The following is a 25,696-nucleotide window of genomic DNA, read 5'->3' as shown; positions in this document are numbered from 1 at the left end:
ATTATGATTACTTTTTTCAGTGCTGGTGATCAAACCCAGGGCCTTGTGAACCCTAGTCAAGCACTTTACTGCTGAGCTAAAATCTCAGTCATCACAATAACATTTTAAGATAAGAAAATTACAAACTAATATCCTTCATGAAGAGAGAAACACAATGAACACCACAAAATATTAGGAAAATAAATATCAAAATAAAATAGATAATACATCATGATCAAGTGAGTAATCTCTCAGGAATACTGTAGTCCTGTGAACAATAGAATATTCAATAGTGCTATTAATCACGTTAACAAAATTATTCATCGTCTTAAGAGATGCAAAACCAGGACTTCACAAAATTCAACACCCAGTCATGTTCTAAGTGCTAAGCAAATAGGATGAGAAGGAAAACACCTCCATCTGACAGAAGTCCTATAAACAGCCTACAGCTGATTTCATACCTAATGGGGAAAGCCTGAGTGCCAGAATTAATAAGAGAGTTTAACAAGTTAATATCAGTGCCCATAATTGGGGACAGAGGAGGAACTTCTGGAGAATGGGAATCTGTCCCCACAAATGGAGGTGGAGGGTAGGGTGAGGCTGGTCCTTGTCTCACCTAGAGCAGTTTTGATGGGAAAAGGAAGAGAAGAGGTAAGGAAGAGAATAAACTCCAGGTTCCAGGTAAGAGACCAGATGTGGGTGCAGTCTGCCTAGGACATGGGCAGTTGGAGATGGCTGATGAGACAGAGGAGGGAATAGAACCTAACTATGAACTTGCAATTTCATTAAAAATATAAATAAGGACTAAATAATACACAGGAGAGGAGGTGCAGGACCAGAGTGAGGAATTAAGAACAGAAATGTCTGGTTTGCTATAGCATGATCTCTTGATTACTCTTATGAACATTTTCTGTATGCAGTATACTAAACAGACTTTGAGTCCTTAAATATGCAGTGGGTTCAGGTATGGCTCTCCAGAAACTAGTTCTTGACTTGATGATCTTTAGTCCTGAACTACTCCAATAGGGAGATACTGTCCTCAGCCATTGTTTTGTACTCAGGTGTTTAAGTATTTGCCTGAATGCCTTTGGCTTTGATTGGGAAAATGAGTTCTAAAACTTAAAAAGTAACCTAAGTCCAGAAGGTTTTAAATAAAAAAGTCTTTCAACATGGAAGCATCAACATGAAACTTAAAGTTTCTAAAAAAATAAAAATAAAAAAATCACTCTTTAGAAAATATCAAAACAAATTATCATTTAAGACACATAAACATTCTTACAAAAACTTGTAGTTTCAAATATCATCTCCTTAAAAGAAAAACCAGTTCACTATCTTTAATAACATCTCAGACCACTGTTGTCTAAAAACTTCAGAATACGTAAGGCATATGTCTCAGCTGTCATAGTCAAAATGACACTTAGATTTCACATTAAACAGCTAGAGTATAGCTTATAATGGCACAAATATACCTAACACATAAATACTACTTCATCCTTTAGATAGTCAAAAGTGAGAAGGAACTGCATAATTTGTAAGGTACTTTAACTTACGCGTAGTCATTAAACTCAGTAAGTAATTCAAGTATAGTCATGTAAAGGCAGGCAATTAGAGGCTCAAGGATCACTCTAAAATCAAAGACATGAAAATAAAGGCTGAAAACTTTGTTTCTCCATCTTTTATTTACATGCCTAGATATTAGGACATTACTGAACAAAATACACAATTATTGTATATGATTTCCACAGAAGATAATGAAATTTCATGAAGTACAAAATTTATCAAGATCCATAGTTTGCTTCATCAAATGCTTTTCTAGCTCGTTTCAATTCTTCATTCATGGTGAGCAAGTCTTTAACCCTAGCAAGCTTCCTTGGGTCCTTTCGAATCAAGAAGACGGTATCTTCAACTTGTACTCGACCTTGTCTTCCAATTGACATTGCCTTGTGAGTTATTTCAGTGATGAACTCTATGACAAGGTCTTCAAGACTATCTAATGACTAAGTGTAAGGATTCTGGTCATCCCCAAACCCATACATCATGCATCGCAATTCTTTAGTAAAAATTCTCTTTCTTTTACCCTGTCCACCTTCTGCACCTCCTCCAATTTCTTCATTTTCCTCCTCAAAGCTCAGGTCTTCTTCCTCATCTGCCATCCCACTAGCCCGCCAGCCCACAGCCGGTCTGGAGATTTTAAATTAGTGCACTGCCAGCAACCTATACTTGCTGGTCCACATTGGAAGACTTTACCCCAGGGATCTCCCTTGGGTTCCACTTGTGTGGTGGAGGAGCCAATTCTTAGTCTCCTCTGTCACCCACAGACTCCACATTTCCTGGTCTCAGGTTCAGTCTCCAAACAATTTCTCCCATCCTCACCCTTCTGATTTCCCATCCAGATGCATCTCTCCCAGCCATTTCTGCAAGCAGTTGGGTTGGAGAGAGTGGGGTAGAGCCAGTGGGTTTCAATGACCAGTTGTCCCTTGTGTAAACCTCTCTCCATGTTTGATTTTTTCTGGTCTCTTAAGCACACTCTATGTCATGCAGCACATGTTTACTGGGCCTTTATTTTGGGCCAAACTTGAGTTTGCCAGGAATTGGCTTCCTTGGTTGCCAGCCCCTGAGTACAGCTGCAAAATGGTTCCTTCCTAAGTCCTTCACAGACCACCTGGAAAGATGGCAGCTTCTTTCCCCACATTCAGATATCGTGCAGCATGTCCTTCAGGTTTGTTGGGCAATATCCTTGGTCTCTAACTGCTCTGTATCCAGACATGCCTTGGGTCCTCCAAAAATGCAGGTTCCTTTAATTCTCTTATCCCTCTACTATGCTCACAGGGGGACCTCTCTGGCTGGAGCTTCTGGCCCTCCTGTGACAATGGCTGAACCACTGGGGCTTTTTCCCTTATTTTATTATATCCAACCTTGTGTGTTCCCAATCTGCTTTGAATGTCCACTTTTAGGTTCTAGTAAAGTACCTGCTCCCCTTCTTGTTCACACACTTTGTGGAAAAGCTGCCTGTCTGCTTTATTGGTTTCATGCCATGGAGCAGCCAGGAATGTAAACTCCTGTATTCCACCATCTTGTATACTGGGTCTTGAAAAACTGGTCCCTGGACTCACTTTTCTAAGAGTCAATTAATGAAAATGCTCTCTTATAATGTCAGACCTCAAGATTAAATGTAGTTCTTGCATTTTAGATTCTTAACTGGACATGTCAAAGTGGAAAAGGGTCTAAAAAGAGGAGAAAAAAGTACCAAAGCAGCACATGATCTTTGCCACTTGAATTCCCACCCTAGGCATCAGTTATTAGACTGAAGTCCTTTTACAGTGCCATCTACAGCCCTCCAGTGAGTGTCCCCTTCAATAAGTCCATGAATTCCAGATACAGAGTCCTGCTCGTGACTGTCCATGTGATACCAAAGACAAAAACTGTCCTCAGAACAGTATGTGATTCCCATCTGTATCACACATTGCAATTTTGTTTTTGTAATCAGGACTCTTTCTTGTCAGCTTTAACTTTTTCATTTGTATAAAAGTTAAAGGTTGACTGAAAAAAGATTTAAGAGTTGACTTAGTCTTGTTCTAAAACATGAACTTGGAGAAGTGTCCATGTGCCAGTGATTTATGAAGGCCATGCTTCCCAGGAGAAAGAGGCAGTGGAGCTGAGGGAGCTGGGAAGAGAAGGCAAAGCAGCATGCAAAGTGTGTGATTTCAGGGACAGCACCATGTGTTTACAAGATGCTTTTCATAATATTTGGACCCCAAGCTGCCTGTGCTTCAGTGTGGCAGTTACAGGGAATATCAGGACAGCAGCTATGAGAACAGAAAACAGTTCAGAGTGAACAACATAAGAGTGAGTCAACCTTGTGCATAACCAAAGTTGAATTTTACACTCACCTATCCAGTCAATACAGCCTCCTGCATTTGAAAAGATCTAGAGAACTTGTGCCTTCTAGGCCTCTTCCTATCAATATCTTGACATCATATGATATGTTGTTGTTTGTGTATGTGCTATTTTTGCTATAACAGAACTGTTCATGATCTTGGAATAACTATGTTGAAAGAAGTTATTTATGTAATTCTTATTTTAGTCCTTACAAAGGAAAAAGTGACTTTTTCTAAGGACAAGAAGTTGCCATTTCTAGGTATATACCCAAAGGACTTAAAATCAGCATAATACAGGGACTCAGCCACATGGATGTTTATAGCAGCTCAATTCACAATAGCAAAGCTATGGAGCCAACTTAGGTGTAATGGATAATGAAAATGTGACAGGTATACACCATAGAATGTTACTTAGCCATAAAGATAAATGAAATGATATTTGACAGTAAATGGATGGACCTAGAGAATATCATGCTAAGTGAAATAAGCCATCCCCCAAAACCAAAGGCCAAATGTTCTCTCTGATATGTGTATGCTAACACATAATAAAGGGGTGAGGGAAAAAGGAAGAATAGAAGTTCATTGGATTAGACCAAGGAGAATGAAGGGAAAAGAGGTGGGATGGGATTAGGAAAGACAGTAGAATGAATTAGACACAACTTTCCTATGTTTATATATGAACACATGACCAGTGAAAATACTCACTGGTATTTATGTACAATCACAAGAATAGGATCTTAATTGGAATAGGTTGCACTTCATGTATGTATGATACATCAAAATACACTCTACTGTTACGTATATCTAACAACAACAACAACAACAACCACTGCTTGTTCCCCTTGGACAGACTCATTCTACAACTAGCATAAATGAAATTCATAACCTGGTTAAAAGGACTATGTCTGGTGGAATGGGATAGATATTACCCTTAGTACATGTATGAAGACATGAATGGTGTGAATATACTTTGTATACAACCAGAGATATGAAAAATTGTGCTCTATATGTGTAATATGAATTCTAATGCATTCTGCTGTCATATAAAATGAAAAAAAGACTGTCATCTTTAGTTGAATGAACAACATCAGGCAATCAGAAGCTTATTTTACCTTTGATTATGGAATATGCAGCTACTTTTGGCCTCATGTTGTGTATTTTAGAATACCCAAACCCCATTGTATTACCCTTGCTTATTGTCCTTGGTCATTCATTGTTATGTGTAATCCAGTGGCTCTCCTTCTTCTTTATCCTCCTCCTCCTCCTCATATTCTGCCAAAAAATTCAGAAATGCCCAGAAGTCATTAAATAGCTCTATTTTACACATTTCAATACAGCATTCTACCTGAGCACAGAGACATAAATTATGTATGTATAAATATAGAATGCACATACAGGATTGTCCTGAATGGTCTCATATTTTGACTTAAAAGAAATGGTCTGGGATGCTATGATGCACACTGTTGGTTGCATCATCATTATGGCATGCTCTGATTAAATGGGTAGAGTCAAAATGTATTTTGGTCTCCCGATTATTGGATACTTGTCCAGGTTATTTGGATTTCTCTAGTTACATCTGTCTTCCGTCTACAAAGCTCATTCCCAGTCTTAATAGCTCTGTGCCCCCTCAAAATTCTCAAATAGAACCTACTTCCTGTACTTCATCCCTTCCTATATTAGGGACTTTATGGGCATCTCCAAAATGGCTTCTGCAATCTACTGGGGGCAATTTAAACTTTAGAATTTGTTCTCGTATGAACCAACATTTCTGCCAACTCATTCCATTTTTTTAACTGAAGGAACCCCAAACACTTATCAGCACTGTGGTTTAAAACGAGTTCATGGGAATTCCTTCGTTCATTTGCTAGAGCTAAATACAACACATTATTTGATTCATTTTACAGATGAGGAAACAAAAACCCTAGAAGGCAGAAGTGAACCATGTGCCAACAGGTATAAAAGCCAGTGCTCAGGAAGAGCTGAAGAAACTTTCTTTACTAGTTCAGGTTCTCTGTACTCTTAAGAATCTATCTGCCTCTTGACTTTGAGCACTGGTGGTTGCTATCTCTTGCTCCAGAGGCCACACACCATTAGGGAGAATAGAGACAGTTGGAATATTGTGATCTCCAATACAGCACAGTTCTCCTTTTGTTCCCTCTCAGGCTGTAGTCATCCTACCATGGCCTCAGCTGTGATGTAGAAACCAGAGCAGCTGGTGAAATGCTACTGGTGGAGATTTCAAGCATCCTGTGAACCAGGGACTTCAGAGCAGTTTAGTGTGATCAAGGCCACCCAACCTGCACTAAACCCATAGACAAAGCTTTCTGCCAGCCTGCAGCCTTCAGCCAGTTGTTTGTGGATGTCCTGCCCCTGGTGACTGTCTTTCTGGGTGAGGCATTTCTTGAGATGCTGACTGAGGTAGAAGGAGGAATCTCTTTGCTTCTTGTAACTTCTGGCTGAACTGAGTCAGTTCTTGCACCTGAACTTGGACCAGGAGATAATATTTCCTAAGGTGGGATGGAAGATACTTTCAGAATGGGAATGGTGTAGTGATAGGTGATGAGGACTTTGAGAGATTTCTATCTCTCAAACACCTTCCAGTTGTGATCCCAGCTCATTTCTTGGTGAACTGTGACTTTTCCTTTTCTTATTACATTTTACATGCAGTAGTCCAGTAAAAACATGCTCCTGAGGCATTTATATACCCCCAGAGGTCCTCTGACTCTTAATGTTAGGACAGGATATGAATTTTTATTTTATGAAGTTTTTTCTTTTCTTTTTTCTTTTTTTGCTATGAAATACCTGCCAATAAGAAACAGTGACCCATGCAGGAAACATGTGCCTCTCACTCTAATTCTTTACAGTCAGTTCAGAAAGTGCTGGGAATTCCTTGGCCTGGTCAGTTCACTTTGGATGAAACAGATGATACAAATGCCACACAGAAAATAGGCAATACAGACTGGTTAAGCAAAGTAAACCAGTGATATGAGCAGATTTTCTCTACCCTTGCATCATGAATGTGGCTCTTTTGGCTTGATATGTGCTCCATTTGCATGGTAATTCCCCTACCCTGAATATCCCCTTGGAGGCCATTGATTCCGGTGTTGCTTTTTTTTTTTTCATCATGATGCTCTTCATGATTTCCTATAATCAAATTTATAAAAGCCCATTCAGATATCAGTTCTACCTCATCCATGAGGAACACAATGACCTATCTTGGCAAAGAGAAATTATCAGAAATTTAGGAAGTCTCATGTTTTCCTTTAAAGAAATGGCTGGGCAGGGTGTTTTTAATCCATGAAACAAAGTGGCCCCAATCTAATGAATCTCCTTAGTAGCATGCTCTTTGTTTAACTGGGCAAAGAGAAAAATGCCTTTTGTTCCCTAGATCAACAGAAACTGGAGACAACCAGTGAACTTTAAGATGCTTCAACTATACCTACCTTCTGCCACATGGCTGTTCCCAGGCTCAGTGATTTACCTCCCATCATGATTTTCATAGAAAACCTACTAATTCCTTTTTAGGGAAGAAGGACCAACCCCGTCCCATGACACTCCATAGATTTGGGAACTTCACAGGACCGCTCATGCCTGCTTCTATCACTTAAGTAGGGAAAATCCTCTCCATGTTACCTGTTAAGTATTTCAGTGTACACTACATCCTACCCCCAGATTCTACTACTTCAAGTACCTAAACCAAACTGTGACTTTATACTTTAGAAAGTACATTTATAGTGTTCCCTGTTTGAATGCTACAGCTATCATACAATGTTTACTACTACTACTACTATTACTACTACTACTACTTTTGATACTAGGGATTGAACTCAGGGGCACTCAACAACTAAGCCACATCCTCAGCCTATTTTGTGTTTTATTTAGAGACATGGTCTCACAGAATTGCTTAATGCCTTGCCTTTGCTGAGGCTGGCTTTGAACTCACAATCCTTCAGCCTCAGCCTCCCAAGCTGCTGGGATTACAGGTGTGTGCCACCATGCCTGGCTATGCAACGTGTCAATGTGTATTTTAAACAGTTTTTGAGATGAGGAAACATAAATCAGGAAGGATAAATCACCCCTTTGCTCACAATAATGTCAATATGAGGATACCTAGAAAGTTTTCATTTTTAGCCCCAGTTATTTTCAATCTCACAAACTTTCACCTGTTGCACTCTTCTTCCTGAGAGAATGCTGGGTAAATGTTATATGCTCTTGATGGCATGTCTTCCCATTGAGGCAGTCCTAATCTTTCAAGACTCCAAACAAAAAGCAGATACCAGGAGAGTAGGTACAAATATTGCTTGCCTAGTGGAGTCTCATGGGAGCTGTGCACCTTGGAGCTGCTCCATGTGGGCACCTCACCTGGGCTCTGCTTGTGAACAAGATATTCTCTGCCAGCCTGCCCTCCTCAGCCAGTGACTCTCGATGGTTCTCAGGATCATGCTGGGTGAAGAGGTCCTTGAGATGCCTATTGATGAAGAAAGAAGCGTCTTTTCCTTCCCGCAGCTTCTGCTTTAACTGGGCCAACTCTCATGGCTGAACTTCAATCAGAAAATTGAAATCCCTAAGGTAGGATACAAGGGGAAATTTATAATTAGAACTCAATGAATGATGAGATATTAGGGCTATGACAGATTTCTATGACACTATCCCTTTGAAGCTTTCAAACCAGAATTCTGGTACGATTTGAGCAACTTCCTTAAATTTTTTGCAACTGCCAGTTTAGCTCCTGGAGACTAGCAAACACCCAACGTTGGTGGTTCATGTACTTGCTGGTCTTTTTCTTTGAATACTATGAAAAAATACATTTGTGTGTATGTATATATGCATATATATACATATAAAACATATATCTATATGTATGCACATGATTATAGTATATATATATACAAACATATGTATGTATAGATATATATCTAACTGCATTCCTTGCTGTGACATGAGAAGATGGATGGGATCTGGGAGTATAGAATATCCCCTGAGATGAATTCAGAGTAACTCTACAAGTACCAGAAGGAAAACACACAAGTTTAATGGGTTAATGAATTTGGTAAAATCATAGTTTGTGTGTGTCTTTGTGTCTTTATTATTTGGCCACATTTTCTCTGTTCTTCTAAGAACCCTCTCCATATTTGATCTGTCCTGCTCATTCATTTTCAACAGTGGATTTTCTTCTTCTTCTTCTGCCCCATTTCTATGATTGTGTGCAAATTCAGAAAAATCTGTCAGACATGAAGTTGTTCTGTGTCACCCTCACCTATCTAAGCATTGGTAACATAAATATTTATTTATGAATTTAGGATACACCGAGAAAGTTGTATTGAAAAGCCCCATTATAATCTTTGAAGTCACTGTCTGGTTTGGATTTATGATCCTTACAGAAAAAAAAATTTAATCTTGTGAATCACAATAGCATGCTTTGTCTAAAAAAATGATGACAAGAAAAAATTCTTTTTGTTCCCTAAAATACCAGTTACTCATCTAGATTTCTTTGCCACTTCTCCATCTGTATCCTTCTACCTGCCACAAAACTGGTGTCCAGGCAATTACTCTGTGTCCCATCTCAGCTCTCATGTAGATCCAACTCCTTCCTCTAAGAAGAGGAGGGATAACGTTGATCCAAGCCCCTCTACAAATCTCAGCAGCACATGGATTGATAAGTTGACATGTGCTTTGTTACCAGAGAAAACTCTGAATGGAAAATATTTCAGTGTAAACCCACATTCCAAACATCAACTTTCTTTAAGCCAATTTCCTATCCAATCCCAAAGAAGAACCTAATCCTTTTTTGAAATGCGTTAGGAAACATTTCCACGTTTTGCCATTAGTACATGGAAGACATTTGTCACCATTTTATAGATGAAGAAACAGAAATTCACGAAGGAAAAATTAATGCCCACAATTAGTAAAGGCAGCACTAAGGATAGTATTTGAGAAATTCATTCTTCCACCAGGGCTCTTTTTACCCCACAGTCTCCCACCCTGACACTTATTGTTCTTTAATCCTGGCCTTCACCCCTTGTAGGTGTCTCCTTTGTCTTTCCAACCAAGCCAGCTTGACCTTGCCATGGTCCACACGTGAGGTTTATTATTCATCCTGGTAAAAATGTTACTTATAGAGGTGTGAAGTTTTCTGTGACCCAGGGACCCATGGAGCCACTCAGTGTAGCAAGGGCCTAAGGCCACTAATCTGAACTGAGCTTGTGGACAAAGTGCTATGCCAGCCTGCTCCCACCAGCCAGTTGCTTTCAGAGGGCCTGCCCCAGGTAGGAGTGTTCCTTGGTGAGGAAGCCCTTGAGATGCTGACTGAGAAAGAAGGAGGCATCTCTCCCTTTCTGTGAATGCTGGGGTAACTGGGTCCCAGCTCTTAAGCCTGAGCATGACTTAGAAATTCCTAATGCAGGTAGAAGGGAAAACATCAGAGTGGGATGGGATATTGATAAAGTATAAGGATTTGAGAGAGGTGTTTCTGAAGGTCCTTCAATGCAATTCGGACTCATAATGCCAGAAGTCCATGAGCATTTATAGTTTATGTGAACTCTATTTTAGTTAAGAAATTAATAAGTATTGGTAATCATTACATAAAAATTGAAGAAAGGAAGCAACACACTTCAAAAACGCACTTTGAAGTTGGCTGATTGTATGCAATAGATATGTAAATAATGTAGATCCATTTTTCCCTGGGATCTGGAGGAAATATGATCTGTAATCAACATATCACAATAATTAGCATTAAATTTATTTGTTTTAATTAGTTATGCATGACAATAGAATGCATTTATGCATTTTAAAATACATAAATGGGGTATAATTTCTCATTTTTCTGATTGCACATGTTGTAGAATCACATCAGTCATGCAGTCATATATATATACATAAGATAATAATGCCTGATCCATTATACTATTTAACAGCTCTTGATTATTAGAGTTACCTGGGGGCCTTTGGCTCTTGTCCTTCATCCTTAGTATCTTTTTTGTTTTCTGCCATTAAATTCAGTTGGGACCAGTCATATTACATAATTCCTGCTTTACACTCTACAAACACAAACATATAAATGTTCTCTGGGTACACTGGGATATCCTAAGAAGAATAATGCAGGAGACCTTAAACCAAGGTACTCTGTATTTATGAGAAATAATTGGCCATGTTTTGGGGACCAAGTGAGTAGGTACTGTTCTTATAGATTATTGACATACGTCCATTGTCTGAACTCTGAAAAACAGTCAAGCATGCACCTTTCTCCAGAGATCTTTGGAAAAGTGCTTAGCTGCTTTCTAGAACTTGTGTGGTAACTTGTCTCAATATGACATTTTGCTTGATATTGGTTCAGATGAGAAAAAACACTGAAATTAGATTTAGATGGAACATACAAACTCTCCCAATGAAAAAATTTTTGGTGCCCCAAGGACACAGGATACTTGGCATTCATGGATTTTGCAGGTGACAGGGTGAAGCCTTCCCTTCAGGGAAAATGCCATACCTGGGCAAGGAGAATTTGAAACTGGAGCTCAGAGCCAGGGAGCCAGGTACCATCTCCAAAAATATAAGTGATTTGCCATCTTTCTTGGATAGCCACAAATGTTTAAAGAACACTGTTTTGAATTGATACTTAACAAGAAAGGTAGAGTTGAGATGACCCATTTCAAAACATCCTTTTGGACAGATGATGAGGCATCTGCATGACGATGAACTGTTTGGGTTTCTTTGGATACGTTCACTCTCCTCACCCCAGACCGCATTGTCCCACACTCTGCATTTGGCAATGAGTACAAAGGTGGGAGAGGTGTGGCTGAAAACAGGAAGAGGGCAAGCTGCATGACCCACCTAATGTCTGTGCTTCAAACCTCATCCTTGTTTTTGACTCAAACCAACAAGTACAGGACATCCTTGCAGGGAGATCACTCTACCCACACAGAATGCTGAACTTAAAGAATAGGGGGGCTCTGTGGGAAGCCATCAGGAACCTTATCTCCTTATAAGGGATGTACTCACTTGCCATATCCAGAGTACAGTAAACCACATGCTCCTCAGAGAGGGTGGTTGTACTCTTGGGAAACTGGTGGGAGTCAGACAAGTAATGGCAAAGGAATGAGCCATATATATTTCATCCAATGAGTGCATCAGAATTTCATTCACGTTCTCTTCCTATTGCAGCTCCATGCTGAGCCCAGGTATGTAAGGAGAGAAAAATGTTAAAAAATGAAAGATTAGACTTTACAGTTGCTCACCTGGTCTTGATCAAAGCCCTCAAGGAAAAGCTCCAGAAGGCAGAGTGTCTGTCCCTTCAAAGAGGAGGAACAAAACAATCCCCTCTGACCAGAGTGTGACTTTCATGGGAGTTTGAGAAGGGAGGTGAAGTGTGAGAGAGGGCAGCAGATGCTCAGTTCACTGCTTAGGTAACATTGTTGATCAGGGATTAGATTTGGCTTGTCCTGTGTTGTTCAGTCATGTCATGCCAAAATGACAGCACTAATGGATGGTACAACTACAATGACTTTTGTTCCACTTTCCTTGCAGGGTTCTGACAAATAAGGGTTCCAGAGGCATCATTGATTCCAGAAAGAGGATGAGCATTCTAGGCCTTGATCTTTAATATTTTGATTTAATATGACTTTTTTGGTTTGGTGACACTTCTTACTATGGAATTCCAGCCGACAAAATCAGGTCAAACTTACAGAAAAGGATGTCCATCTTCTCCTATATCTTGCACAGGAGACTGCAATGAGAGTAAAGAAAATCTGATTTTTGTTCAGCACCATGGGATAGACTGTCTCTAGATTACTATGGTTAAAAAATAATGGAATTTGGAAACCAAGAAAAAAACCAATGGGTGGGATAAGGGGGGAACAGAGCTCCTTCCTGGTTATCAGAGTGGATAAAATAAGAGCTTTCTGGTTTCCCATAGACTTGATATCTCCAGATGTCACCATTATATTCACTGCCCATGATTTTCAGATTCACCTGGAGCCTTTGTCTCTTTCTCTTGCTTCAGATTGTCTTTGAGTGTCTGCCAATATATTCAAACAGAAACAGTCCCAAGAAAAACTTGCCGACTATGAACCCTTTGACAATTTAAACACAGGCTGAGTTCATTCTTTATGTGATAAAAGGAAGCTCTGAGGAGAACACTCTAGAAAGTCTTGAGTTGTATCTTCTGAGAAATGGCAAGGTGTTCCTTCCTTAGCTACTGGACAGATTGTCCCTTGTTTGGTCAATTAATAGCATTGCATTCTATTTTCTGAATCTGGTGATCAGTTAAAATTATTGGTCATACCAGTGATTGAAAAAAAGCTTGAATACTGGCTTTCTGAAAACTTTCTTCAAGACTCAGACCTTACTTCAGAACCTGGTGCTTCTTGGTAGATTTGATATTATATACTGGGACTGAAATGATATGTGGAATCTATAGAGCTTCCATGAGGAAAGACTTTTTGTGCTACTGAGAAAATGGAATTTTTTTTAATCAATGTGTTTGAAGAATGCCAGGGTCCAAGGCAGGACTTGTGGAATAATTCTAAAACATTCACGAAGGACCATGTCCATATTATCTCCAGTGATTTATTCAAGGGTACTAACCTATTTAGACAGTCATGAATCCTCAAAGCAGACTTATTGTTCAGAATCAGATATACCCTGTTCATGGATAGGCAGAACTAACATCATCAAAATGGCGATATTACCAAAAGTCCTCTATAGGTTTAATGCAATGCCAATCAAAATTCCAATGGCATTGCTTGTAGAAATAGATAAAGCAATCATGAAATTCATATGGAAAAATAAAAGACCCAGAATAGCAAAAGCAATTCTAAGCAGGAAGTGTGAATCAGGTGGTATAGCAATACCAGATTTCAAACTATACTACAGAGCAATAGTAACAAAAACAGCATGGTACTGGTACCAAAACAGGCGGGTAGACCAATGGTACAGAATAGAGGATACAGAGACTAATCCACAAAGTTACAACTATCTTATATTCGATAAAGGGGCTAAAAGCATGCAATGGAGGAAGGATAGCATTTTCAACAAATGGTGTTGGGAAAACTGGAAATCCATATGCAACAAAATGAAACTGAATCCCCTCCTCTCACCATGCACAAAAATTAGCTCAAAATGGATCAAGGACCTTGATATCAAATCAGAGACTCTGCGTATGATAGAAGAAAAAGTTGGCTACGATCTACATATTGTGGGATCAGGCTCCAAATTCCTTAACAGGACACCCATAGCACAAGAGTTAATAGCAAGAATCAACAAATGGGACTTACTTAAACTAAAAAGTTTTTTCACAGCAAGAGAAACAATAAGAGAAGTAAATCGGGAGCCTACATCATGGGAACAAATTTTTACCCCCCACACTTCAGATAGAGCCTTAATATCCAGAGTTTACAAAGAACTCAAAAAATTAGACAATAAGACAACAAATAACCCAATCAACAAATGGGCCAAGGACCTGAACAGACACTTCTCAGAGGAGGACATACAATCAATCAACAGATACATGAAAAAATGCTCACCATCTCTAGCAGTCAGAGAAATGCAAATCAAAACTACCCTAAGATACCATCTCACTCCAGTAAGATTGGCAGCCATTATGAAGTCAAATAATAACAAGTGCTGGCGAGGATGTGGGGAAAAGGGTACTCTTATACATTGCTGGTGGGACTGCAAATTGGTTCGGCCAATTTGGAAAGCAGTATGGAGATTCCTGGGAAAGCTGGGAATGGAACCACCATTTGACCCAGTTATTGCCCTTCTTGATCTATTCCCTGAAGACCTTAAAAGAGCGTACTACAGGGATACTGCCACATCGATGTTCACAGCAGCACAATTCACAATAGCTAGACTGTGGAACCAACCCAGATGCCCTTTAATGGATGAATGGATTAAAAAAATGTGGCATTTATACACTATGGAGTATTACGCAGCACTAAAAAATGACAAAATCATGGAATTTGCAGGGAAATGGATGGCATTAGAGCAGATTATGCTCAGTGAAGCTAGCCAATCCCTAAAAAACAAATACCAAATGTCTTCTTTGATATAATGAGAGCAACTAAGAATAGAGTAGGGAGGAAGAGCAGGAAGAAAAGATTGACATTAAACAGAGGCACGAGATGGGAGGGAAAGAGAGAGAAAAGTGGAATTGCATGGAAATGGAAAGAGACCCTCATTGTTATAAAAAACTACATAAAAGAGGTTGTGAGGGGAATTGGAAGAAAAATAAGGAGAGAAATGAATTACAGTAGATGGGATAGAAAGAGAAGATGGGGGGGAGGGGGATAGTAGAGGATAGGAAAGGTAGCAGAATACATCAGTCACTAGTATGGCATTATGTAAAAATGTGAATGTGTAACCTATGTGATTCTGCAATCTGTATTTGGGGTAAAAATGGGAGTTCATAACTCACTTGAAACTATTGTTCGAAGTATGATATGTCAAGAGCTTTGTAATGTTGTGAACAACCAATAAAAAAAAAAAAGAAAAAAAAAGCCTTGTGAGGAAAGTTTTTTTTTTCTCCTTGTTACAGACGAAATTTTTAATGTCCCATTTATAGATGAGAAATTAAATTCCTTCCTGAAAACACAAAGCAAGAACTCAACTCCTCTTTTAACTCCCCAAATCATGCTTTTAAGCACCCTGTATAATTTCAATGCTTCTTTTATCATCCCACTGTTGCCTCAGAATATCACAGGTACAGGTGTAATACTGTTTTTATCAGGATGAATGTATGCTGATAAACCATAATTTGAACTTTTTTTTAAAGCCAATCACTAAGGGAGATATCCTATAGCTCTTCTTGTATCTTAATATCCTACATTTCTCTTAATTGAAAGGCAAATGTTTCTGAGAATATGAGTGTTTTGATTTATCTTTTGTTCATTAAAATGAATATCTGGTTAATTTAATATTGTAAGTAAACATAAGGAAAGTAAAGAAGGCTATTACATACCAACTTCAAAAGTTAGTCTAATACACACATACGCACACACACACACACACACACGCATATACACACACACAATCCTTGAAATTGATGCAGCCAAAATATTTATTCTTGAGAAGTTAATCTCCAAATGAGAAAAGAAAATATGCAGAGGAATGTTTATAGAAAGAAACCCTGCCTCAATAAAATCATTTCTTTTTTTCAAACTCTTAAACAATTGCCCCAATAGGACTTGCAAGATGAATTTTTATGTGGTTCTGGTTTTAGAAAAAAAAATAGCAGAATATATTTTAAGTTTATATTAAGAAGACAATAAAAAGAAATACTTTATACAGCCACAGCATGTAAAGATAAAAACAATTAAAAAGGAGACTCAAACAGAGAAGACACTATTCTCCTTCTATACTAAAGTTGCAATATGCTGACCTACTTAAATTCATAGCACAATGACCATCTCTGGGCTGGAATTGTGGCTCAGTGGTATAGCACTTGCCTGGAATGTGTGAGCCCCTGGGTTTGATCCTCAGCACCACATATGAATAAATAGAACAAAAGATCCATTGACAACTAAAAAAATATTTTATAAAAGGACCATTTCTGCATGAGATCAACTTTAAGCATCCAAACAGTCACTATCACACAGAAGAAAAACAGTGTTTGAAGCAGCAACCCACCTCTTAGGGACTGAGCCCAGAAACACCACATCTGAAAATGCTTTCTATGTGTTGGCCTTTGTTCCTCATCTCCTTAGACATTAGGGAGAAGAATTTCTTCAATTCACTTAGTGAGAGAAGAAATGGGAATTCATATGTGAAGAGGTATGTTTAAGGCTTGAGCAGAGTAAGAGTAGATCTAAAACTCGGGATCCTCCACCATTTGTTCTTTCCTGCTTCATGCTATACACACAGCATCTTCTGTGCACCCAAAACAAATTAGATATTCAGTAAATATTGCCAAAGACTTCCTCATTGCAAATGTAACAGAATTTTGTAACAAAGAAAATAGCTTAACAAATTTATGACACAAGAAGTCAGCAAAATAATTACTAAAGTTGGAAATAGGTAGGATTAAACTGATCTCCTCATGCAAGATAAAAGCATGCTAATCATGTCCCATTACAAAGAGCAAGAAGACGTAGCACTCAAGAACATGCATAAAAATACTTTTTAATTTCTTATTAGGAGTCTCTTATATGGTCTCATACAGTGAATTAATGGAGTAATATTTGTTTAAATAGATGACTGAGAATATAGAGTACTTATAGACAAAACTGTGTTAAATAAAATAACACATTTGAACACATTTTAGGATTTAAAGTATGAATTCAATTATAATAAGATAAAAAACTATTATTTCTGATAATAGCTTTTCTCATGATACATTTTAAGACTTCAAAAATGTATAGACACAGTATTTTATTATTCTATAGGAAATTTTAACTAATCTGTTAGTTTATCTTCTGGGGTCTTCATAATAATATATCAACATTTAGAAAAAATTATACATAGAAAGTATCAAGATATGTTTAGAATTCATCTTTGTATTTTATTTATTTATACTTTTTGTTTACAAACTCATTGAAGAAACTTAAAATAGAAGCAATGTTCAAGGCAAAATGTTTTTTAGTGTATTACCATATGGAATAATTATCATTGATCATTAGAAGAAAATTTCTTGAACATCTGTATGTGTTTATATACTAAGGAATATATAAGTACTTATATATTTAATGCATACTGTACTAGAAGTTAATTCATCTAATTAACATTTAATTTAATCTAAACATATTAAATTTAAATTTAGTATTTAAATATATTTACTTAAACTTAATACATTTAGATTTATTAATTTAGTGTAAACTTACAAATTAAGCCTGTAATATTTAATTAAGCAAATTAGATAAAATGCATTCTAAACATGACACTCTTTTTTCTTTTTCATTTTTTTTTGTGTGTATATGCACTAGAAATTAAACCTCTTTATCTCTGGGCTACACCCCCAGTCCTTTTTATTTTTTATTTTTAAGATAGGATTTCAATAAGTTGCTCAGGCCTTGCTAAATTTCTGAGGCTGGCTTTGAACTTGGATTCTTCTGCCTCACAGCCTCTTCAGCTGCAGGGATTACAGGATTGCACTACCATACGTGGCTATAGGACAATATTTTTTTTAACAAACTACTATACAAAAAATTGCTTCTTATCTTGCATTATTATCAATGCCATATTTTGTTTCTTATTTGGCAGTATTATCCGATACCATATTGGCAATCTTTGCACATTGACACTTTTCCATTTGTCTCAATATCTGTTTTGTATTAACTAACTAGTATTAAGCTTTCTAGGTAAAAGGCATGATAGTTTTCTGTTTTGACAAGTGGTAATAAGTTGCTTTACAGAAAGGTAGAGAATATTTTTAACAGATAATTTTATCAGATAATTTAGCTTGCCAATTAAGTAGTCAAACAATTATTCTTTTATTTGAATATATTTGATTATTAGGTGAATGTTATATTTTATTCTTTTATTTTTGTTTGTGTAGAAAAGGGAGAGAGAAGATTTGAATTTAATGCATATAATTGTTTTAAGAAAAAAATTTGAGAAGTCAATTTTTAGTCCTTAAGTAGAGATTAATTTCTAACCATCACTTTCTTCCAGTTTTGATTATTCTGTTGTTAACAAATTCATCTAATGTTTAAACCAATATTAACTCTTTTTCAGACTTGAAACTTTGTAACACATCTCTTTTTGTTATTCTTTCTGAATTCTACCAGTACTGGCTTATTAGTTTTGCTGTTTGAACAACTGATCGGACTATTCAATGACTCAGTTTTCTTGTTTTGTACAATTAGTAGTTATAAAACTCCCAGCTGTGTCACTGGACTATATCACAAACAAAGCATTTAACACCATATTAACATGGTAGTGTTTTAGTGCATGATCGTTAATATATATATATATATATATATATATATATATATATATATATACATATATATATATATATAATGTAATGGTAACATAAAATATCTACTTGTGTTCCTAATACCTATGTGATTTCTACTTTTTATTTCTAAAGGACACTCATATGAATAGTTTCAAAGGAGCATCTAAAGGAAAGGTGAGGTCCCTATATCCACCTTCTTCTGTATCCTTGATTTTACATCTAACCAGAATATGTCAGAAGTAGTCCACGTATCATTTCAAGAATATATTTTCTTGAGTTTAAACTTGAAGTTTTCTCACTTAGCTGTGTGATAGGAATGATTTGAATTAAAAAACCAGCTCATCTATGTGCTATATCAATTTCCTTGTCTGCAAAATGGTGGTTAAATTGTACAAAATTTATAGAGCAAAATAAAAAACATAAATTTTCATTAGCAGTTTTATGACATAGTATTTGTTTTCTCTTTTCATGCACAGAGTGAAAACACCTATACAAAAATAGCATTGAATCACCAATAGAGTTAATATTTTATAAATATTAAATATATTTTCTTAATATGCTGTTATAATTTACCCCAGGCAAGTATTTAAGTGTATACAGGGAAAAATCAAACGGAGGCAAAATGTTATACATTTTTTAAAAGTGTTAAGTACATTTCTAAAATTTAGTTTGAAAAGAATCATAAACCATCATTATTTTGCTTTCCTCTCATGCTAGCATTTGAAGAGCGCATTCATTTAAAAATGTATTAACTCATTCTGCTGCAGTGTTGTTAACCTACTTACCTTAATGTATTGGAAGAAAAAAACAGTCTATTTCAATGTTCAGTTACAAATACAAACAGGGATATATCTTTATCAGGGCTGACATTTGCATATTTCTGCATATTTAAAAATGATCATAGTCTACTGAAATGAATATTGTTGCTGTAGATAAAATATAATAGACTTTAATGATCCCATTAATCCTGACATTATAATCCTTAGATCAAGATAAAATAGTGAAGTCATCACTTAAATAAGTTACTCACAATATTGATTTTACTACTACTTCTGTATGTATGACAGGATACTTTAAATTTGGTCTAAATGTGACAGGACATTTTCATTCAATCTGATTTAAAGAGTCTGAGAATGCTGTGTGGGTGCTGAAAGTCTAAAAATATTTTAAAATTGAATTTCTCCCAGAATTTCATCAGCTTGATTTTTTTACACCAGAAATCTTCCCAAAATAGATTTCTTAAGATAAAATTTCTTGCTTTTTTTCTCTTCTAGTTTTATGTCCATTTTGAGTTAAAAAAAAATATATATATACACACACTATCCACTTTGAAGCGAATATACATGTATATATGAATAAGACCTTTCTTCATACTTTTTATTTAACTTTTTAAAAATCATCTATTACTAGAGATGAGTGACCCCTGTAAATAATATTAAATATTCAGGAATTTATTTTACAGATCAATTTTAAGAAGTCTAAATATACTAATCAAAATATACATAAGACATTACTTAAAAACAAACATTTTTTTAAAAAATAAAGGACTTATCTGAACACCTGCTGTAGACCAAGGTAATCAAGTTTAAACAAAATAATATTTCTGCCTTCATGGAGCTCAACTGGCTTGTACTTTCTTCTCAAAGCAGAAAATAACTGAGAGAAGCTTTAAATAAAGAAAAATAGTATATTTTCTGCTATTGTGGATTTTGTCCAAAGATGTTTATGGTTCTGCTTCTTTTTTTTTAATTAAGAAAAAAATATAACAGTTTTATATGTGAAAATTGAAATGATAGAGTAGATTCTGGTAGAATTTAATTTACAATTAAAGAATTATTGTGTGTATCAATTATGGCAACTCAGCATCTGGTTTCTAGAGGACAGAGGGCAGATGACTGACTGTAAAGGAAAATTATTGTGTAAATAGAGGTAGAAAGGTGAGATTAGATGTCCCAATTGTCTTCAAAAATGACCCCCACCTACAATCTAGGAATGGTGAATATGCAGGATGCACACCCCCCAGAACAGTATCAGCTTTTGAGGGAGTTTCTGAGAATAATGTGAAAAGTAGATGACCAAAATAATAACAGATGAGAATCAAGGAATGGCAGGTAGCCTGAAGTGGGATTCAAAATAATAAACTTGAAAGTCATAGTGGTGATTTTCATTGGATGTACTAAGAGGGAAGGCAGTGAGTTTGTGGGCAGACAAACAGTAAAAACCAAAAACACAAAGGCAAGGGATTTAGTTAAAGTTTGCTTAAAACTGGAAATCAGATTATTTTCTGAGAATTCCAGATGATCAAAAGGGCAAAAAAGGGTTGATAGTCCGAGGCATGAAGGAATAAATAGGGAAATATATGGAGATTTTAGGGAATTGTGCTTAGAGTTTATGAGCAACAAATTTCTAAGAGGAGTGTCAGAGTGTACATGTAGGGACGATGATTGGCCATGCTTGTGAAGGGTCAGTAAGCATATTTGGAGTCAAGGACAACAAAGAGTTTGAGGGTTTTTTTTGTTTGTTTTTTCTTTGTTTATTTGCTTTGTTTTATTTGTTTTATTTGTTCTTTTTAGTTATACATGACAGTAGAATGCATTTTAACATATCATATATACCTGGAGTATAACTTCCCATTTAGAGGCTGAGGTTATAAAAGTGTCTGTGTGTAAACTAACCAACTCAAGGCTGTGATTGATCTGAAGCAGAATATTGAGAACTTGATGCCAAACCTAGAAGTTCAGAGATGTTTTAAACATGTGAAAGCAGAGATAAATATAAATAAATGAACTTATATTTCATCATCCAAATTCAGATATGTGCACTGAGTAAATAAACTAGTTGGGGTTTATGGCATAAGGCACAAACTAGGGCTGTCTTAGAAAAACCAGGACATAGAGTCACTCTCAGGAAGAAGGAGATAGCATGAGCTTCAACAAGAATTTTTTTTTTTCCAGAATGTAAGAAAAATGGTTGGAAGAGAGGAACAGAAGAAACATTTTAACTTCCACTCTAGCACAGGCCCAAAGTGGAAAGGAGAATCATAATAATGAAAGGGAAGCCATGATTGCATGAGGCAAATTTCAGAAGGTACAGGAGTTAGCAAGCATTTTGTGAAAGAACTAAAGACAGAGGGATATTTGGATATTTGCAGTGGCGTGCCCTCTTAAGGGGCCTTTGGTTCCCCTGCCATGACATAGCTTACAGTGTATTGTATGAGTTTGCTTAACTAGACTGGGAACTCCTTGTAGCTTAAGTTCCAGACAAATCTTTAATCACTGGAGATTAGAACAGTGTGCAGGTCATATCAGGCAACTGAAACTGATGTTTTAAATGAGCATATAGCCAGAAAAAAAAATGGAACATGATTTGCAGTGGAATAATGAGCACTGAAGAACAAAGTATGGTAACAAGGATAAAAATAAGAAAGGAAGAAGTGAAATGATCAGTGCCTAAAATGGCCTGCATGTGGGGATGAGCTATCTTTAGAATATGCAAAATTTTTATATAGGGATTTTTAGTGCCAGAAGTGAAAAAAATAAAACCTCTAATATTTCCCACAGCATTTAAATTTCTTTTTAGTTTTTCAAAAGGGCCTTCATTTTTTGGTTTGGTTTTTAAGTACAAACTGTTGTAAACAAAGTCTTCATAGATTCTAATTGGTACATTCACGCATAAACAAAGAGATTTCTAGCTTCTTCCACACTAGATTGTACTATCCCCAGAATAATTTCTGTGAAGTCTTGAAATTCCTTTAACATGAGAACTGGGAAAGCTGAAAGGTTACAGAACTTATGTATTTTCAATTCAATTTTTTTTTTAACTGAGATGGTTGTGAAATCACAATGTGTTTCCTGGGCAACCAGTACTAGCCAGATGCAAAATGGTGACAGCCAAGTCCAAAATTGGCTAGGGTGATGATATCAAGAGGAGGAAAAAGGGAAAAATAGAATTGAATGCAAAGGCAACAGACATCTATGTAACAATTGAGTCATTAATTCAGAAAATGTGCTAATATTTTTTAGGTCTGAAACTTAGGGAAAGCTCTGGTAAACGAATTATATTAAATCTATATAATAAAATAGCAAAGCTGTAACTAGTTTTCCGAAGGTGACTTTGCAAGGAAGGATCAGCAGACACTGGTTACTACTCAGACCTCTACCTTGTCTGTGAAAACAATCCAAAATCTTGTAAAAGTATCAAAAGATGTTTCCTAGGAAATTACGTGGCCATGTTGCCCTTTCTTCATGTGTGTATTCCTTTATTGGTTCACTCATTTGTAAGATTTACTATTTTGAAAATGACACATTTCTGCCCTGTGGTGCTTCTATACTTGCAGGGGTGAATAAACAGAAAAGATAATTTCAGATAAGAACAAATGCCATGAAAAGAAGAAAAAGAACTTTTAAAAAAGAAATTTGACAGTGGAAAGAATGCCTTCTGCCTATGCAGTGGCGTGTGCAGTAAAGATTGGCAGAGCAAGTGCAAATTTCTAAATATGCTTTAGAAAAATACATGACTCTCAGAAAAGTCTCGCTAAGACTCAGCATTTTCCAAGAGTGGTACTTATGCATATTTTAACGACCTGTTAAAGTCATAAATGCATGCTTTTTATGGTTTTAATTACAGAGTAAATTTCCTAATGTTATAAAATCCTGAATGACTACTGGGAAGAAATCCTCATAATAATGTGGTGATATTCAGACACTCACAAAATGGCTATTAATGAGTGCTGTGAAAAAGGCATTGCCTGATTACTTTCTTTCCTGAGGCAACTTGACGAGGAGATGAAGTTAACTGAACTGTACTTTACTCCTAGCTGTGGCCCTAGCTAGATGAATATGAAGTAACTACTGTGGTTCTTAGATACTTATCTGTAAAACAAGAGAATTCTGTAAGAGGTAACCCTCATTGCTTAGTCTTGTGTTAGGAACTGGTTAAATGAGAAGAGAATTGTGGATGCTTTCCAAACTCTGCTCAGGGAGTGAATGCAAATGAATGTCAGAGTGTAACATCAGAGTCATAGTGGCATTTCCAGTCAACATGAAGAAATGGCCCAAAGCCCCTCTTCTCCCCCACACCATCTCTTCATCTTGCTTATCCCTAATAAGACTGTGTAGAGGAAAAGAGTGTTCTCTTTCAGGGAGAATAGGAGAAAGTCTAAGAAATAGAGTCTTTAATGTGCTGAAATGCTGCACATTCCTAAAATTTTATTCCATTCCATTTATAGCTTTTACCAAAACCTCTCCATCTTTAGCAAAAGAAACATTAATTAATGATTATCTTTGGAGCTGTTTCTCAAGTCCTACTTCATTTTTGTCTAAGTATTCTTTCAATCTCAAATCTATTTGAATATTTTATTATATAATTGAATCCTTACAGATAGTGTTGCATACCTAGTAATACCAGATATGACATTAGGAATGTGGATTTAGCATGAGATGTTTTATGCATCATTTAAGGTAAAGAAGAGTAAGTGGGAAAAGGGTTGCCTTCTCAGATGTGAAGGTAGCTCATGTGGGAACTGATGGGCCCAAGGTCAGATGGAGGTCATAGTCAGTATAATCTGGTTTACTCATTACTGCATAGAACTCTCACGATTCTCTTTTGTACTGATTTAATTTTGTAAATTCATTTAATGAATTCCTTATGTATTAAACATATTTCTTTTTCCTTCTTTTCTTTTGATACCTAAAAGAAAAAAAAAGTCCCTACTCTATCAATCTTTCTTCTTATGATTTTTTTTGCTACGTTTAAAGTCACTTCTTATTATACAAAGATAAAATTGAATAGTTTTCTGTCTTACACAGATTCTGTTAAAAATCTTTGACATACTATGTTGTTCAAAAAAGTAAAACCAAGACATTAAATGCTATGTTTCAGAGATCATGATATATCTGTTGTATGAAATTACATCTTTAAAATGATCAAGGTAGTTATATGTCAGAGATTGATTTTTCTTTTCATTTGTAATCAGTGACACTCAGCAGAAGTTGTATGATGCATGTATCTGAATATTCTTGGGTAGATACAAAGTGATATGAATATTAAGTATACAGTACACTATAATTTTGATCTGTAGTGTTCCCCAAAGTACCATGTAATAAAGATTAGATCCCCAATCTATGACACTATTGGGAGGTGGTGGGGCCTAATGAGAGGTTTTAAAAGGTCACTGAGAATGTGCTCTCAGAGGGCATTGTGGGATCTTGATTTCTTCCTCCTTTCTTCACCCTGATTCCGTACTCTCAGGGGGAGAGTTGGTTTTGCCACATGGTCCTGCCATGAAATGCTATCCTCCTTCAGAGACCCATAACCAATGGGTCTGCCAGGTCATTAAATGGAAACCCCAAAACTATGAACCAAAATGAACCTTCTCTCATTTTGAGTTGATTTATCTCAAGTATTTGTTAGAGTAATAGAATACGGCCTAATACATACTATTTGCTATTTTGTCTTCTGATTAAGTCTTATAAATTCTATTTGGATTTTTTAAAAAATTTCAAACCATGCTAAATGAGGTCATAAAATGCCTAGATTTATCCATGTATTAAAAAAAACAAGGATTAAAATTATCAAAAACAAGACTAATCAATCACTTGTTTTTGAGTTGTCATAAGGAGCAATTCTAATGCAATAGCAAAGGCTCAAGATCTACAATTATCATCTATTTTTTCCTTCTTGCCCTAAATTCAAGGCCTTTACCACTCATGGACACACTCTAACCCTCATTTAGGTCCAGGAAGATTATTTTGCACAGGATTATTTTGCATCCTAGAATTTGGTCAAGTCAAGAGACCCTGAGAATCACAACTACTGCAAAATTCAGACTTTACTCAAAGTAGGGTACTCCAAATGCATAAGGGAATCTATTATTCAAACAGACACTTCGCCACCCAGAGAAGCATCTTCAAGGACAGTTCTAGTCTAATTTTCTTATATAGATAACATC

At 36.4% G+C, this 25,696-nt stretch overlaps 1 pseudogene across 1 annotated transcript in view; it reads right to left on the bottom strand.

The window, feature by feature from the left end:
- Positions 1-1,639: 1,639 nt before the first annotated feature.
- Positions 1,640-25,696, bottom strand: part of LOC120890503 (transcription initiation factor TFIID subunit 13 pseudogene) — a 51,700-nt pseudogene continuing 27,643 nt past the window's right edge. Inside the window, exons 3-4 of the transcript XR_013427977.1 lie at positions 8,220-8,421; positions 1,640-5,129 (exon numbers count right to left, since the gene is read on the bottom strand). The product of XR_013427977.1 is annotated as a transcription initiation factor TFIID subunit 13 pseudogene (transcript). The remainder of the gene's footprint in view (positions 5,130-8,219; positions 8,422-25,696) is intronic.

This window comes from Ictidomys tridecemlineatus, chromosome 11, assembly GCF_052094955.1.
Source record: "Ictidomys tridecemlineatus isolate mIctTri1 chromosome 11, mIctTri1.hap1, whole genome shotgun sequence".
Classification (NCBI taxonomy): Eukaryota; Metazoa; Chordata; class Mammalia; order Rodentia; family Sciuridae; genus Ictidomys; species Ictidomys tridecemlineatus.
Note: the sequence above shows the minus strand (reverse complement) of the source record. Positions and strands in the feature narration are given on the sequence as shown.